Source organism: Glycine max, chromosome 11, assembly GCF_000004515.6.
Source record: "Glycine max cultivar Williams 82 chromosome 11, Glycine_max_v4.0, whole genome shotgun sequence".
NCBI lineage: Eukaryota > Viridiplantae > Streptophyta > Magnoliopsida > Fabales > Fabaceae > Glycine > Glycine max.
Genome location: NC_038247.2, coordinates 34,980,202 through 34,999,096, shown reverse-complemented (window position 1 = coordinate 34,999,096; position 18,895 = coordinate 34,980,202). Strand labels below are relative to the sequence as shown.

General features: G+C 35.6%; 1 pseudogene; it reads left to right on the top strand.

Moving 5' to 3' along the window:
* On the top strand, nt 1–5,283 carry LOC100787560 (protein DJ-1 homolog D-like; annotated as a pseudogene).
* The last annotated feature ends 13,612 nt before the right edge of the window (nt 5,284–18,895 follow it).

Below are 18,895 nucleotides of genomic sequence, written 5' to 3'. Positions count from 1 at the left end.
ATGGAAGACTATGAAGTAACTACCTTCTTCGCACTTCACTTCTTCTTCAATAACTTCATTCATTCATTCATCGTGTTGCTTGTAGGCCATGGTTCCATTTCAGGCATTGCAAGCCTTCGGTCTCGCCATCTATCCCAGAAAGAAATCCGACGATGTCTGCTGCACCGCCATCCATGTACTTGCCGACACCCAGGTCTCTGTCTTCTTATATAGTGTTTCCAATCATTGAAATCTCTAATTCAATTGATTTGCAAGATATGAAACTGTTGGAGTATAAGTGTGAGATGAAGTCCCACATCGAATATAAGTGGAAAAGTTGAGTACCATATAACTGAGGAGAAGACCCATAAACTTGAGTTTTAAGATTTTAGGTTAAAGTGTGATTGCTCATGGTTTATTAGTGTAAATCTCCCTACTTGTTTTTTTTTTTTTTAATTTTGGATGGACCAATAGAATTTTAACATTTTTTATATGGTGGAAAAAAAATTTATAAATATTAGTCACACACCTATCTATGGAAGGTAAAAAAATACTTTAAAAAATCATATATACTTTTTATTTATTTTAATCTTAGTTATTTAAATATTATGTAATGATTTAATATTTGTAGCTTTCATTTCTTACATTAGGAATCACTCATATTTGATATGTTCTCAACAACTTAATATCAAATCTAATATAATTGCATAGGTTTAGAGAAAAGAAAAGAAAAACTCATTTGGACAGTTTGGTATGAGAATTTTTATTTTCTATTTTTACTTTTAATTACAAAAAATGCCAACTTGTATCCATTTTAATTTCCCTTTTCAAAAGTTTATATGAAATAGTGAGAAAAAAAGTTTTGTTTCCATACAAAATTTTGAAAACAGGACAAAAAACCAACGTCATTTTAAAAAAAAAATTAAAAGTGTGAACATAAAATGTTTTCTTAAACTAAACAACTCTTAATTAATCAATTCCTAGAATTTTAGTTCCAAGCATACTCTTTGTGAACTTTGTATTTGGTATAATGGAGTTTTAATTTGTGGTGATGCATTTTGGCTGCTTTCAGACTTATAGTGAGACGGTTGGTCACAATTTTGCACTCAATGCAACGTTTGATGAAGTTGATGCTTCAAGCTATGATGGGTTGTGGGTGCCGGGTGGGAGGGCTCCAGAGTATCTTGCTCACATTCCCGGTGTTGTGGAGCTGGTGACCAAGTTTGTCAGTTTGGGAAAACAAATTGCTAGCATTTGTCATGGACAGTTGATTCTGGCAGCTGCTGGAGTGGTTGAAGGTCGCAAGTGCACGCTTTTCCTGCTGTTAAACCAGTGCTGGTTGCTGCTGGTGCTCATTGGGTTGAACCTGACACTGAGGCAGCAACAGTGGTAGAAAGTAATCTCATTACTGCAGCTACTTATGAGGGGCACTGGAACTCATTCGCCATTTTGTGAAGGCATTTGGAGGCAAAATAAGTGGCTTTGATAAGAAAATCCTCTTTATTTGTGGGGTAGGTTATAATGTTTATGGTGTTGCCTACAGTTGATAATCATGGGCTGCAATACTGCTCACCTTGCTTCTTTTGGCATGACAAGTTGTAGGAGTAGAATATTTTGGGTAGAGCTGAGACTTGAGAGACTATCTACTATTTAGTACCAAAAGGGATTTTGTTTGAGTAATTCCACCTAAATTGTGCTGGCCATTTGCCATAGTTATTGAATCTAGTGTACCGAATAATTTCACGTTTCTTTCATAAAACTTTTCACTTTTATTTCAATGATGATTGATGAAGATGGGTTTTAAATTTTAATAACATTAATTGCAGGATTACATGGAAGATTATGAGGTCAAGGATCATTTTCAGTCCCTTCAGGCTTTAGGAAGCCATGTTGATGCAGTTTGCCCCTCAAAGAAGGCTGGTGACACTTGCCCAACTGCTGTTCATGATTTTGAAGGTATCAAACTTACAGTGAGAAGCCAGGTCATACTTTTGCTTTAACAGCTACCTTTGATGATGTGGATCCTTCAGGTTATGATGCTCTTGTTATCCCTGGAGGTCAAGCACCTGAGTATTTGGCATTGAACGAGTCAGTCATTGCCTTGGTGAAAACATTTCTTTGAAAACAAGAAGCCAGTTGCATCTATCTTTCATGGCCAGTCCGAATCACTGAAGGCCGTGAGCTTAAGATCATTAGTGGAAGAGAAGAAAAGACCTTTCCCTGGACAGCCCTTGATATACCTAAGTATATGAAGTGCTGCATAATAATGACTTTGATGAGGAGAATCAAGGTATTGGCTGAGTTTATGCACAGAAAAACACAGAAATTGCAACCAGCGTCATTTGGCTCACTCAAGCCTCTGATGTGTGGAATGCACTGCGCAATCGGTTTTCTCAAGGGGACTACATTCGAATTCTTCAAATACATTCTGATCTTTATTCTTTAAAGCAAGGTGATCTCTCGATCACAAATTACTTCACTAAGGTCAAGATTCTCTGGGACGAACTTTGCAATTTCAGGCCGATACCTTCATGTGAGTCTTCACCCACTGGTTCATGCAAATCGGTTGTGGCTATGCAGAAATATCGAGACATTGATAGTGTCTTGTGTTTCCTTCAAGGCCTCAACGATCCTTATAACCAGGCTAGGTCTCAAATCCTTATGCTTGATCCCTTGCCTTCTCTTGACAAGGTTTTCTCCATCATCATACAACAAGAAAGGCATATGAATTTGGCAATTCTTCCCACTCCTACTGCTGTGTTAGCTGTGCAGTCTGCACCTTCATTTACTACTGCTTCTCCAGGTCGTGGCAGAGGATACTCTAAACAAGGACAATCTCGCCATTGCACACACTGTGGCAGAAACAATCATACAGTTGATACTTGCTTTGCAAAGCATGGTTATCCTCCTGGTTGGAAGTCCAAGAAGGCATCTGTTAATCAGATTTATGCTACAGCTTCCTCATCTGAAGAACTGAATCCATCTGCTGTTTCTGAGGCACTTTCTGGTCTCTCCAAAGATCAACTCGCTGATTTGATTGCTCTGATACCATGTTAGATATGTGAAAATGAGCGCTCTTATTGATTGGGGAATAATTCCCTATTTATACAAGTAACAAATGCAGAGTTAGTTGTACAGTAAAATATTGGCTTATTCTAACAAACAGATTTTATCTGCTGCTGGTGTTCTAAAGGTATTATTACTGTAAACGCAAAAGAAACACTGTTTGTTATGTTTCACATATGCTATCAACCAGTATTTGAATTGAGTGGCTATTAATATAGTTTGTCAAAAAAAAAAAAAGTTGAGGCAATCTTGAAGTAGAGATATTTTACTACTGTTTTCATGTTCATTCTACACTTGTTTCTATTAGTCTTTCTGGTCAAGATTTGTTTTGTACCAACTATGAAGACAAAATTCTTTTGAATTGTTGGGCTACAAAGCTGTAACTAGTAAGGTTGAGCAAGTAGGAAGTTATCACTTATCATTTACTGGATTACAGTCATTTCCTTGAATAAGTCATGCGCACTTGTTCCAAATTTTGTTTTCCCCGGCTTTTGTCCCCAAATCACACATATTCTGTGCAGGCTTACTTTCTAATTAGTCTGGATTAACTAAATCTATGTATGCAGCCAGCTTTTGTGTGACTTTGTCTCCAGGTGTATTTTGTGTTCATGAAATCATTACTTTCGTTACTCAGGTTTATTCTTATCTTAGCTCTTTCTCACTTAGGCAATCTTCTAGCTTTTGTATACCTTGTTTGCTTGCTCGGACAATTGGATTGTAATCCTTAGTTCCTTGCCCTTTATCTCCCATCAAGGAACATAAAGACTGATAATTTGTAGAATTAAGCATAAAGAAATTAAATATACGTGGAACATGACCAAAGAAACACTGTGTTTGTTATTTTTCTCATAATTGTTTGATCGCTTCTAATTCTCCATCTATAATGAATTGATTAAAATCTTTGGTCATGGGTATCTCTAGATTAATTCTGCCGTCTCTTGAAATACTTGATGGATTATTGAATTCTATCATGAATATATGGATAGTATGATTAGTGATGAGATATTGTATATTTTGTTACTTCTATTATTTCTGTTAATTTCCTATACATCATTCATTGGTGAACGTAGGCAGAAAAACACATAATGATAATCATTGAATATCATGGATAGAAAAACATGGTATTTCTGTCATTCCCTTAATTTCACAATGCAAAAACTTTATCTCTTTAAAAAATAATCTAAAAATAATTTGTTAATATATTTAATAAAGAGTCTCACCTAAAAAAGTACACACACATATATAAAATAAGTACAAAAAATTATATTAAGGAGCATCATTATCATTCAAAAGAAAATTTTAAAATACAAAAATTTTGCCTCTTTAAAAAATAATATAAAAATAACTTGCTAATATATTTAATAAAGAGTCTCACCTAAAAAAGTACCAAGATAAATCATCATAATTGAAGAGATAAATAAAAAATTATTAATCCTAATTTATCTAAGTTATTCCTCTTTCTCTTACTAAGCGTTGTTATTTTAATTTGATTTAATCTAAATTCTAATATGTTATTATAATTTAAAATATAATATTTTATCTTTAAGATTAAAAAAAAGAAGAAGCGTAGACGATGTGAAGAGGAAGCGTGAAGAAGAAATAATAAAAAATCTAATCTATTATTATAATTTAAAATATAATCTTTTGTCTTTTAAGATTTTAAAAAATATGATTTTGAAAAAAAAAAATAGAAAAGTCTTGTTGTGTTTGTTGGCTTCCTGCTTTCAAAACCGTATGAAAGGTTTTTTTTTTTACGCTGGACAAGACAAATGCGTGTCCGACACATGTCCAATGTGTGTTCGGTGTGCGTGCGGCGTGTCAGAAATGGGGACACCGCTGTTTGGGACCGTGTCGGTACTTCACATATTACAGAACTTAAAAGTAGCACTACTATTTTTTTTTTCTTTGCTTAAGTGATGACATAATTGATGAGCAATGGAAGGTAGAATGATTTCTTAGTGCCACGGTGACATACATTTTTTTACTGTAACAGGGAAGGAAGTGTAGTGCTTATCCTGCTGTGAAGCTTAATGTGGTTCTGTCAGGAGCAGCATGGCTTGAGCCTGAATCCATAAGCCGTTGCTTCACCGATGGAAATCTAGTTACTGGAGCTGCATGGCCAGGGCACCCTGAGTTCATTGCTCAATTGATGGCACTACTTGGTATTCAAGTATCTTTCTAGACGCACTTTGTGATGAAATTAATTAATTACCAATGAATAAAGCTTGGCAGTTTCCATATGCATTTTGTATCAAATATTATAGATATGTGGATGTATTTTACAGTACTGTATTTGAAGGACCTATAATGTGCAAGTGCATCATGCACTTGTTAAGGCTTGAGCACAGGGACTTTTTGGTTGGTGGCTATGAGTTCAGTTCCTCTTTAAAAAACTATGCAGAGCAGTAACTCATTATTGGCTCATAAAAGTAAATAATTATGCATTTTACAACACCAAATTTGACACTGTGCTGTAATTTGGTGTAGTAAAGTAAATTTCAAAATAGAGTTGGATATAGCGAGATAAGGTACCTGATTATCTACGTACTGAATGATTTTTTTTATTACAGAGGAGCTGAATTCTGCTAGTTTTCAATTTTTTCTTTCTGAAATTATTATTTTTCCCACTATTCACTAGTTAGTCCCTTCGAAGATACGCAGTCATGTTGATATATCTTAATTCATTTTTTTTTCACAATTTAATTTTAATTTAATTAAAAATCTTCTAATTTATTCTAATTTAATAAATAAAATAGCCATTCCTATATATTATAAATTAGAACACAAAACTAGAAGAGTGATATTTTCACATTCTCATTCTTTCCATTAGACCTTCTTAATATTAATATATTTAAATTTCTATCATTTGAATATGCATTTCACATGCTATTCTTACAACTAACAAAAGAAATTTATGATGTGTTAAATTTTTACAGTTCCAGACTTTTTCTTTGTTGAAAAAGGGGAATTTTTAGAAAAATAACAATTGGCATAAAGGAGAATACATGGGCACGTAGCTTCTTAAGAAAAAAATTCTAACATTTATAATTTTATTTTTTAAGTAATAATTAAGTATTATTTTTAAATCAAAACTATCATATAGTATTTGTTTTTTCCGAGGAATCAAAGCTAAATATAGGTTTTACTTTGTGCACCCAACATTTTTGTTGGGGCACCAGCACCCAGGGCGAAAAGTCCAAAATGCCCTTAACCCTGCTTATATAAATTTGAAAAGTTAGACGTCCGTACATTTCACTCTTGCGCACTTATGTTCCTCTTCTGCTGCTTCTTTGACTTCTTCGCTGTGTCTGTTCGCATGTGGTGGTGCCGGTTCGTGTTCTTCGTTCTGCTTTGTCATTCTGCGTTTGTTGTTTGTAAGTGTTTTTGGTATTGAAATTTCTGTGAAAGCTTTGCCGGAAAGTTGGGTTTTTTTGTTGCAGAGGAAAACCCATACGGGTCACTGATCCGTATGGGTTTCTTTTTGAAAAAAAAAAAAATTCACCCACTGATCCATATGAGTTTTTTTAAAAAAGTTTTTTTTAACACATACGAATCAATGGTTTTTTTTTAAAATTTTTTTTTAACCTATATGGACTGATCCGTATGGCCTTTTTTTTAAAATTTTTTTTAACACATATGGATCATAGATCCATATGGTTATTTTAAAAAAAAAATATTATTTTTTACCCATACAGATCACTGATCCATATGATTATTTTAAAAACATTTTTTTAAAATTAAGATTAGATTGCTAAAATTAAGATTAAATTGGTGAAATAATTAATTTTCAATATTTTTATAAAAAATATGGAAATCAAAATTTAAGATATAATCAAATTGTTAGTTTAAGATAATAATTGAAATCAAATTTAAAAATATATTAGTTATTACTAAAATTAAGATTAGATTGTTAAAATTAACATTAGATTGCTAAAATTAACATTAAATTGGTGAAACAATTAATTTTCAATATTGTTATAAAAAATATGGAAATCAAAATTTAAGATATAATTAGATTGTTAGTTTAAGATAATGATTGAAATCAAATTTAAAAATATATTAGTTATTACTAAAATTAAGATTAGATTGCTAAAATTAAGATTAAATTGGCGAAACAATTAATTTTCAATATTGTTATAAAAAATATGGAAATCAAAATTTAAGATATAATCAGATTGTTAGTTTAAGATAATGATTAAGATAATGATTGAAATCAAATTTAAAAATATATTAGTTATTACTAAAATTAAGATTAGATTGCTAAAATTAAGATTAAATTGGTGAAACAATTAATTTTCAATATTGTTATACAAAATATGGAAATCAAAATTTAAGATATAATCAAATTAGTTTAAGATAATGATTTAATAGTTATAAAAAATATATTAAAAATATGAACACCAATATTGTTATATATTTGATTTTATAATTATAAGAAATATTGAAACCAAAATTTAAAATTTAAAATTTGATAAGATTGCTAGTTTAAGATAATGATTGAAATCAAATTTAAAAATATATTAAATTTGTTAGTGATAAAAAATATGAAAACCAAAATTTAAGATATAATCAAATTGTTAGTTTAAGGTAATGATTGAAATTAAATTTAAAAATATATTTGATTTTGTAGTTATAAAAAATATTGAAACTAAAATTTAAAATTTAAAATATGATAAGATGGTTAGTTTAAGATAATGATTAAAATTAAATTTAAAAATATGTTAAATTGGGTAGTTATAAAATATATTGAAACCAAAATTCAAGATTTAAAATTTATTTATTAATCCATATGTTTTAATTTTTTTTAAAATTTTTTTTTAGAAATTTTTTATTCATTTAATTTCTTTACAAAATTTGATAATAAAAAAAATTTGATATTTAATTGAATGATGTATTTAGATGTTTATTATAATGATTAAAAATTAAATGAATATTATATTTAATTGAATGATGTATTTAGATGTTTTTTTATAGCAATTGATAATTAAATAAATTTGATATTTTTTTTACATTTGCAAATACTTATTAAACCTATCATTTTTATTTATAATTTATATATATATATATATATATATATATATATATATATATAATTATTATATAAAAAATAATCATCACAAAATTTATTATGTAAATTTACATATACATTAAATATAAATTAGAAATTTTAGTGTTATATATAACACACTATTTGTTTATAACATAATGTGTTTATTAGCTCAGTTGATTTGAGTATTTTATCAATACATTAGGTGACACAAGTTTGATCTCGTCTTGGACCATTCAATTGTAAATTATATTTTTGAAAAAAAAATAAAAAATCATATGGGCCATGTACGCAATACGGATTGACAATCCCTACATATGTTCATTATAACCCCAATTGCGATAAACTCATCTCTTACCTCTAAGTGGACTCACATATGTAGTTTGGTAGTGACAATAGCGTCTCTAGAGATTCTCTAAGATTCATCAAGTTTTTCCCCTGGTTGCTCTGCCAGGGTTTCCAAGCGTTAGAGAGAAGAAGAAAAGATTGGAACCTTCACTTCACTATTTCTATGCGACGAATATTTATCTCACCATAGGCATTATTTCGCAAACCCCAATGGTGTGGATGTGAGAAAATGAGTTATAAACCTGGTGTTCAAATTTCACGACAATCCAACGGTTAATTAGTTTGAGATCATAGTTTTACTGAGATAGGTTTGAACGTATGCGGGAAAAAGATAGCTATAAGCGAGGGACATTTCTCTCACCATTGACATTATTTCAAAAGTCTCAATGGTGGGTATGTGCAAAAATAGATTCCGAACCTGGTGTTCAGATTTCACGATGATCCAACGTTTAACAAGTCCGAGATTATAGTTTTATTAAGATAGGTTTAAGTGTATGAAAAAAAAGGTTTTGGGAGAAGGGGAAGGAAGAATGAATTTGATAAAAAAGAGAGCGTAGAGAAGTATCGTAAATGTAAAAACTAGCCTAATATGTATCTATTTATGGCTAGAGTATTCTCAGCCTATTATTTACTCTATTTTTATTTATTTTATTATTTTACAAAAAAGAATTCTATTTTACTTTCTATCAAATGAATAAGCAAAACATCATTTTTATTTTCTAAGAACATATATTTATTTTATTTACCTTAAACCCATTATTTTAATTAATAAAAATATTTCTCCTTATTTATTTAATTACAAAAATCTCATTATTTTCCTAAAACTTTATTTATTTTTAAATAAAATTCTTTTTAATTTATTTTACAAAAAATGGGATGTTACATACTTTTGTATTCATACTCTCTCTTATTCTCCTAACTTGTATACTTACTTGAGTGTCAGGGTCCTTTATTTTGCAAGTCCACCCTCTTATCCTCCTAACAAAGGTCACTTTTAGTCGACGTGCGAAGTCCAGGAGCCTATCTTAGCCACGTCCACCCTAATGTGTGCTAGTTCTGGATTTTGGTAAGTACAATATATAAGATAAAATATAAGATTTATATATAAGATAAGATAAGATGCAATCAATATTAGATAATTAAAATTGCTAGAAATTAGTATAAATAGAGATTAGAATAATCAAGAGACATCAATTAGAGAGAGACGTAGAAATAAAGAAGAAAGTGAGATAAAAGTAGTTGAAAAAGGGGGAGCACATAGGAAGGGAACGTGTCCTGTGACTATATGATATGATGTGGGAACATCATAATTTTCTTGTGTGAAACTTATGGGACTTGAAAGTCAACTTGAAACTTTTATTAGAGATATTCAGTCTGATGATCAATTTTTAAAGTTAAAAGAGATTGTTGATCTTTCTCCAATGTTGGTGAAAACTAAAAAACATATTGTGTATCTAGTGGTATACTAGCTTGCGAAGTTAGCTTTGATTTTTCCTGTGATAACTACAACAGTTGAAAGATGTTTCTTTGCAATGAATTTTGTGAAGAATAGAATTCGGAATCACATAGAGATGAATGATTGAATAATTGTTTGGTTACATATATAGAGGGAAATATTTTTGATAATAGTGACAATGAAAAAATCATAGAACATTTTCAAAGTATGAAAATGCATAGAGGACAATTATAATTTGTAGAATTTTTAAGTACTTTAAATTTCTTTTATCATGATATTATATATTTTGTAGTACCTTGTGATATTTTACTTTTGTGAAAATATTAGTAATTATTTCTTGTTCTGAGTAAGAAAAATTTATAGATTCACCACTAATGACTTCCAAAAGGATTCTTCTCCTTTATGGGGATTGATTGAAGACTATGAAGTAATTAACCACCCTATTCTTCACATTCACCTTATAGACTCATTTTGTGCCATCACAGTATGATGACCCGACCGGCGCTCTATTTAAATTGACTCAGAAAGTAACTGTTGGTGCTTACCTATTAGAGTTCGAGGATTTGGCGAACGGCATTGTCGGGCTTCCACCACCCTTTCTTCTCAACTATTTCATTTCTAGGTTGACGCCGGACATTCACCGGGAGGTTCAAGCGCTTCAGCCTTTGACCTTAGTCCAAGCCGCGGGGCTCGCGCAACTCCAGGAGGAAAAGATCTTGGATCATCGTCCATCCGCACGACCGTGACCACCCTTCTCGACCAACCCCACTCCCTTTCGCGTGCCACCGAACCCATCCACTCCAGCTCCACCACTGGTACCCCTCCTTCCGGCTCCCATTCGACCACTATTCACTTTCCCATATGGTTCCTTTTTCTCCAATTTTTAACACAAATAGTCAAGGGAAATGAAATATCGGAAAGCGCACCGGATCGTCAAGTATTTAAAATTAAAACGGATGAATCCGAGTATCGAACTCAGGGAACTAGTATTAGACAGAGTTATATTCAGAAATAAGGCATTGTTGAAACAAACATTGATGGTTGATGATTAAAAACAGAATTTAAACTAAAGTCTATGTTAAAAATAGTAAAATTGTAAGTAATTAAAGTTGACAACAGTAGGTAAAAGTGTTGGGTCTTTCTAACAAACAGGCTGATGCATATGAAGATATTTCTCTAATCAATCATGCTTTTGTGTTCTATGCTATAGTCTAAAGTACTAAACCTTGATCCCTCATAAGTTTAGACTAATTTAACCTAAGCTTCATTCGCAGATCCCTCTTGTAAGACTAGGCTTAACTTAAACAGCATTATCGTAACAACATATTCAGAAAACCAAAACCCCAACAATCCATCCCTGGTAATGTGGTTATTCAGTCCTGCTTCTATCAGGCAATAGTACATTTCCCAATGCTAAAGTCACCTAACTGTACACACAAATGGGTGATCAGACCAAGAGCATGCAGAAATTAAGCATTGAAAGAAGCATTGAACACATAAAACACAATTAATTAGATATTAAAGTAATTACATCAGCTATTCCTTAGAAATCCCCAACAAGGGTGCTTAGCCAGCCATACAAAGAAAAACCCTAACACAAATGAGATAGAGAGTACAAAATAATTGTTCCTCACACAAGAAGGGGGATCCCTCCTCCTCTTCTCAGCACCTCACAATCACTCTACAGCTCAATAATCTCTCTCTAATTAAAGAACCCTAGGCTTCTTTGCACAGCTGCTCCTCTATGCTGCCTCTAAGCCAAGTACTGCACTTGTGGTGTCAATTTCGTACTCTGTGCTTTGCAAATTGTACAAGTTGTTCACCCTAATTTTGAGCAAAACAGGGTTTAAATAGGCTCCGAAATCTCAATGTCGTGCTTAGTGCCACTATCACGCTTAGCGCGAGTAAGTGGTTTTGAGCTTAGCGCCAGTCATGTATTGAGCCTGGCTAAGGACAACCCTCGCGCTTAGCGAGTTGATCACACACTTAACGTGAGGCCTTGACTCTTGAACTCTGCCAGATTCCTTTGCCACGCTAAGCGCGCTGAGCCCAAATGGTCTGCTGAGCGCAACTACTCCTTTTGCACTTCAAGACTTAGCCTCATTTAAACCTAAAATTAAGCAAATTTTATCATTAAATCACATGGAAGATACTCTAAAGATAGCTTATTCAAACAAAACAAGATTTATATACAAATTCCTACAAAATAACCATAAATTGGGGAACTATACAAGTTTTAGAAAATGTTTTCTATACAAAAGTTAGTCGTATAAGACGACTAACAAACTCCCCCAAATTTACAGTTTTGCTTGTCCTCAAGCAAAGAAAGAACAGTTCACTTGTCCTCAAGTGACAAAATACAGTGGTCAATCAAAATGGTGTTTGTTTCACAGAAAAATTTAATCATATGAAATGAATATCATGGAATGCTTCAATCAAATGTCCTTCACAAACATGCAGCTTTTCAAAGATAGGAACATATTCATTAGGTTCACAACTGAAATAAGCTAGTAAGAATGGCAGAAATCAAGGAAGGATCATCAACCAAAACCTCAGAGTCATTGTTTCACTCAAGCTCAAGTGTTTAGGCTCATTCCATCATAAAAAACTAACACAAATCCTAACCTTTGCATTTCATCTCATGCCATACAGAAATAAACACACAAACTGAATCCGAAGGACTTTCTAGGCTTGTAATGAGGTTAGGCTGCCGACAAATCATGGTTTTTCTAGGATTCAAAAGCTTAGATTCTAGGAGAGCATTCATCCATAGATAACCTTTGCTTTTCATTCATCGCCCCCCAATACTTGCCTTTTTTTTTGGCACTTAGCTTTCATTGATTTGATTTGCAGCACACACACTTAAACACTTTTATTTGTACTTACAGTTTTTTTTTGAACACACAGTGTGTATATGCTACTCTTCTTTGACAATTTTATTTCTTACCTAATGTCTCCCCCAAATTTGGGACAAATTTGTTTTGACAAATAACTCCCCCAAATTTGGGACAAATTTGTCTTGAACCAAGCTTTTATGTGGATGATGCTCTCCTACAACCTAAGACTGAGTAGCAGGAGATAAAACTGTATAGGCTCAAGGTTCAATCAATCAATCAATCATTCAGCTAAAAACTAGGTGCAAGGGATAATTCATTCAAGCACATGGTCAACTTTTTGGCTAAGTGGCTATCACAATCAAACATGGCCTTCATCATCCTCAATTTCATGCATTTAGTCCATACTTCAGAGATTCATGCAAAAATCAGTATTAAATGATAGTTGTTTCTCTCAAAATTTAAGGATCACACTCTCACCGGGATACGATCAATGCATTCCTTCACAATCAATTTGACAAATCTGACTAACATTTTTAGTCCTACTACTACTCACATGTTCTTTCTCTTCTAATGGCTCAAGCTTGATCAAAACAAAATCCATACATTCCAATCCACTCACTTCATACATTTGCTCATTCAAGTCATTCACAAACACCTCATTCATAAGAAAAATCACACCACTGAATATCATAATCAATCAGTTCACTGTTCAAACATGCTTTTGTACAAGTAATCAACACTAAAATAATTGGAATTTAAATGACTGAAACATAAAGAAAACTGAATAACTAATAAACTAAATTGTTCATGATTTGCAGAAATTAAAACAAAACAAAATTTAAACATCCTGCTCATCCTGTGGTTGATCTTCATTTAAATCCAGCACTGGAGCAGCTGGTACATCCTGAAGAATGGGCTGCTCTGGCTCCATGGCTGGTGCTGATGGCATGGTGTCCTCAGATATAGGTGCATCCTCAGAGATAGATGGAGGGGCATGGGATGGCTCTAGCATGGGATCTGGAGAAGTCTCTTCCTTCTGAGCCATAGATGTATTTGCAGCAAATGAAAAGGGCTCAAGAGGAGTGAGCTCATCGTCTGCTAGAACTGGCTCCTTTGCTACCTGCTCCTCTGTGTGCTCCTCCACTGGCTCAGCAGAGTCAGGTTCCTGGGCTGCGGAGGCCCCACCCCCTCCAGAAGGAGAAGGCTGGACTCCTGGCTAGGCCATCCGTGCATGGAAATCCTCCATAGACATAATAGAGGGCAGGCCTAGACTCTGAAAACTTTGCATAATAATAACCTGCCCTTTGTGAAGGCTCTACATTGTGGAGTGAAACATCTCTAGAGTAAACAAGAAATCTAATGCAGGAGCTGAACTGGAAACTGTGGAAGATGTGGAGTCGAAGTGAATGGTGCTGAAGGATCTGGTAAAGTAGATGAAGAAGGAGCAGAAGCATCTGGTGCTGTTGAAGTAGGGGGAGCCTCAAATCTCTTACCCCTGGCCTTCCTTGGCCCTCTGAATGTCACTGTTGGATCATCTAGATTCCAACAGTTCTTCTTTATATATGCCAAGTTAATGGCAGGGCTAAGACTCTCCAAAGATCTAGAATCTGATGTGACTCCAAAGATCTAGCTTTACACAAAGTTGTGATTAAGGATGGAAATCCAAGCCTAGAGGAGTCATGCTGGGCAATGATAGAAATCTGGTGGGAGATGAGGTAGCCCAAATTCATGTCCATCTTCATGATAATGCCATAAATCAACTTGGCTCGATCTAGTGTGATGTCAGAAGTGTGAGAGGTAGGGACCAAGTTGGAGTAAGAAAGAACACTCCAAGTCTGAGCGAGTGTGGTCATGTTCTTTCTGAGGATCTTCAGAGGTTGACCATCAACATTCAGCTCAAATCCCCTCCTTGGGATGCAGAGCTTAACAACCAACTCTTGAGGATCAGGCCTCAAGAGTGAAAATCTAGAGTAAGTTGATAATGTCTCCCCCTCCTCGATAATCATAGGGGTCTTCAAGAATGTATTTAGCGTGTCCTCATCAAACTTAATCAAATGACCTCTGACCTGCACTTGCTTAGGTGACTTATCATCCGGGTCGTAAAGGTTAGCATAAAACTCTTTTACTATGACAACATCAATGCTACCTTCATCAAAGCTAGTCAGTTCCTCATCCCATTTTCTTCTCTCTAGTTCCTCCTTGAACTCATCAAATTCAGTGTGGTATACTACCACATTTCTTTCCGGAAGCAACTTCCTAGGTACAACAATGTCATTATATCTGTCCCAAGCTTCCTGTGAATGAAATCTTGATCTGTCAAATCTAACTTGGGAAGATGAAGAAGCAGATGATTTTCTTTTCTTTGAGGCCATATGAAAATATAAGATCAAACAAGATTAATCAAGGTTATTTTCAACAAAACAAAAAATAAAACTGAAAACAGGATTGGGCGCTTAGCGCAACATGTTGGGCTTAGCGCGCCTTATGAAAAATTACTCATGGGCTAAGGGCGATAGCCACGCGCTTGAAGACACAGAAAATATTTTTCTGCAGATTAGGCTTAGCGCATCATGCTGGGCTTAGCCTAGATCTACAATTTCTAAAACAGAAGAGGACTTGAGCTTAGCGCAACAGGGTGCGCTCTGCTCAACCTCACTAAAACATAATACGGGCTTAGCGCAGCAAGCTGCGCTTAGCTTAGCTTTAATAGAGTGACACTCAGGCTTAGCGCACAGGGCGCGCTTAGCCTGATTACAAAAGCTCAAAAACAGTGAGAAAGTTGAGCTTAGCGTAGCAGGGCACGCTTAGCTCAACCTCCTTGACACACAACAAGGGCTTAGCGCAACAAGCTGCGCTTAGCCTTATTCAAAGGACTGAAAAACATAAGCATATTGGTGCTTAGCTTGACAGGTCAGGCTTAACGCTGAGACAAAATTTTAAAAATTCAGAAGTGTCTAAACACTGGTGACGCTTAGTGGGTCACGTGGCACCAAAAATGTTGCGGTGACCACAAGGTTATCCTCCTCATCGACAGAGGAAGCACTCATAACTTCATTCAAAAGCAACTGGTCACGCAATTGGGGCTGCCCTGCTAGAAGACGACTCCATTATGAGTAATGGTGGGAAATGTCCAACACTTGGAGTGTAGTTGCCTATGTACAAACATTCCAGTTGAAATTCAGACCGCCAAGTTCACGGTGGACCTTTATGTCTTACCAATTCTGGGTGCCAACATAGTTTTGGGAGTTCAATGGCTCAAATCATTGGGTCATGTTCTCACTTATTACAACACCTTAAACATGCAATTCTTTCATGAAGGTCGCTTAGTTGAATTGAAGGGCGACAATGATGCCAATTTAAGACTATTATCTTCTCCACGGTTCCACCATTTATGTCGCCGACAAGGGGATGAATTTTGTTTTCACATCACAATGCTTTCTAACGACACCCCTTCATTGGATGCTTCAAGTTTTCCTCATGAAATTCAAACTTTGCTCATCAAGTTTGATGCCCTGTTTCAACTCCCTCAGTCCCTGCCGCTGGCGAGAGCTACAAATCATCACATTCACTTGCTTCCTCAGACTACACCAGTCAACGTGCACCCGTATTGGTATTCTCACTTTCAAAAGCATGAAATAGAACTCCAAGTTGAGATGATGCTTCAAAAGGGGCTGACTCAACCCAGTACAAGCCCTCTCTTCACTGGTTTTGTTAGTAAGGAAATAGGATGGCTCTTGGAGATTTTGCGTGGATTATCGGGCTTTAAATGCTGTGACGGTCAAGGATAGATTCCCCATCCCCACCATTGATGAACTTTTGGATGAGCTAGGCGGTGGTCATTACTTCTCAATGTTAGACTTGCTGCAGGGATATCATCAAATACGCATGCACTCTGCGGATATCCCTAAAACAGCCTTTCATACACACCATAGCCATTACGAGTTCAAAGTAATGCCATTTGGGTTGTGTAATGCACCACCATCTTTTCAGGCCACCATGAACATCCTCTTCGGACCTTACCTCCGCCAGTTCATCATCATTTTCTTTGATGACATTCTCATTTATAGTGGGTCATTCGAGGAACATCTGCGCCATCTAGAGGCCACGTTCTAGGTATTGCTAGAAAAAAAATTTGTCTTAAATTTATCTAAATTCTTCTTTGCTCAGTCTCAGGTGGAGTATCTGGGATACCTAGTATCACACATGGGGGTAGAACTCGTGGCTTTGAAGGTGGCAGCTATTCAGCAATGGCTAGTACCTAGTTCTACTAAAGCTTTGTGAAGCTTTCTCGGACTTGCATGTTTTTATTGTAGGTTTATCAAGGTTATGCAATGATTGCAGCTCCTTTAGTCAAAATGACAACGGTGTACCCCTTTCAGTGGACGGCTTAAGCTCATGTAGCCTTTGATCGTCTAAAGGAAGTTCTATCCATAGCGTTGATTCTGGCCCTACCGGACTTCAACAAACCATTAACACTTGAGACTGATGCATTAGGGTAGGGATGGGCACGGTTTTGTCTCAACAAGGCCACCCCATTGCCTTCTTTAGTTAGCCTTTCACCTCCAAGCTTCTGCGTGCCTTGACATACATGCACGAGCTATGTGCAATCATAATGGCGGTAAGGAAGTGGTGCCAATACCTGCTTCATCACCACTTCATGATCACCACCGATCACCAGAGTCTCAAAGAATTACTCAGTCAAGTAATCCAAACATTGGAGCAGCACATGTACCTGGTGCGTCTGATGGGATATGATTATGATATTCAGTACCATTCTGACACGAACAATCAGGCTACGGATGCCTTGTCAAGATTGCCCGAGCAGCACTTGTCATTGATCATGATCTTTTCGGTCCCATGCTTAACCTTTCTGGTGGAATTAAGGCACCAACTGGACAACCAAGCCGAATACAGACATTAACGCCGCGCTATTTTGGATTCTCCGACCATCCATCTTGACTTCTCTGTTGCACAAAACCTTGTTCTTCACAAAGGTCACATCTGGTTACCTCATGATTTGCCAATCATATCCGTTCTGCTTACGGAGTATCATGCCACCTCTACTGGTGGGCATTCGGGAGTTACCAAGACTATGGCCCACCTGTCGGAGAATTTCTATTGGTTAGGGCTCTGGGAAGATGTGGCACGTTTTGTTACTAACTGTATGGAGTTCTAATTCACCAAGTACGAAACCAAGAAAATGACGGGATTAATATGTCCTCTACTGGTTCCATACCGTCCCTGGGAAGATCTTTCGCTGGATTTTATTGTGGGTTTGCCTGCGTACTGTGGCAATACGGTTATCTTCGTGGTGGTGGACCGCTTTTCAAAGGGAATCCACTTAGGAATGTTACCCTCAGCTCATACTGCCCATATGGTAGCTTCATTATTCATGAATATAGTGGTGAAGCTCCATGGCCTTCCCCGGAGCTTAGTTTCTGATTGAGACCCCTTGTTTGTAAGCCATTTTTGGAAAGAACTATTTTGATTAAGCGGTACTCTATTACGGATGAGCTCGATGTATCATCCACAAAGTGATGGCCAGACAGAGGTGCTAAATCATGTAATTGAACAATATTTGCGCGCTTTCATCCATCACCAGCCAGGAACGTGGGGTAAGTTTCTTCCTTAGGTGGAATGGTCGCACAACTCTTCTTGGTGTGTAGGCACGGGAACAACACCATATGAGATCACTTTTGGCCGCAATCCCTTTACTTTTCCATAACACATTGCGGGGTGTCATACCCTTATTTTGTCCGGGGACCATTGTTTGATGGCATGCAAACTTTGCTTGACCGCTTTGAGGTACTTGGCACCCATTGTTGCACAATCCGTGAAGTTCCGTAACATGCCGGAAGTCAAAAGGAAACATTGTTGCACAATTCGTAAGGTTCCGTAACATGCCGGAAGTCAAAAGGAAGCATTGTTGCACAATTAGTGAGGTTCCATAACATTTCGGAAGCCAAAAAAGGGATGATTACGTAATTCGTAAGGTTCCGTGACATTACGGAAAGAAAACAAGTATCGTTACAAAATTTGTAAAGTTCCGTAACGTTATGGAAAAAAAATCAGCAAAAAATGGCAGAGGGTGTATTTAGTAAACATGGGGGTGCAAATAGCAACCAGGCCCACTTGGGCCTTCCAAAAAGTTCCTCCAGAAGC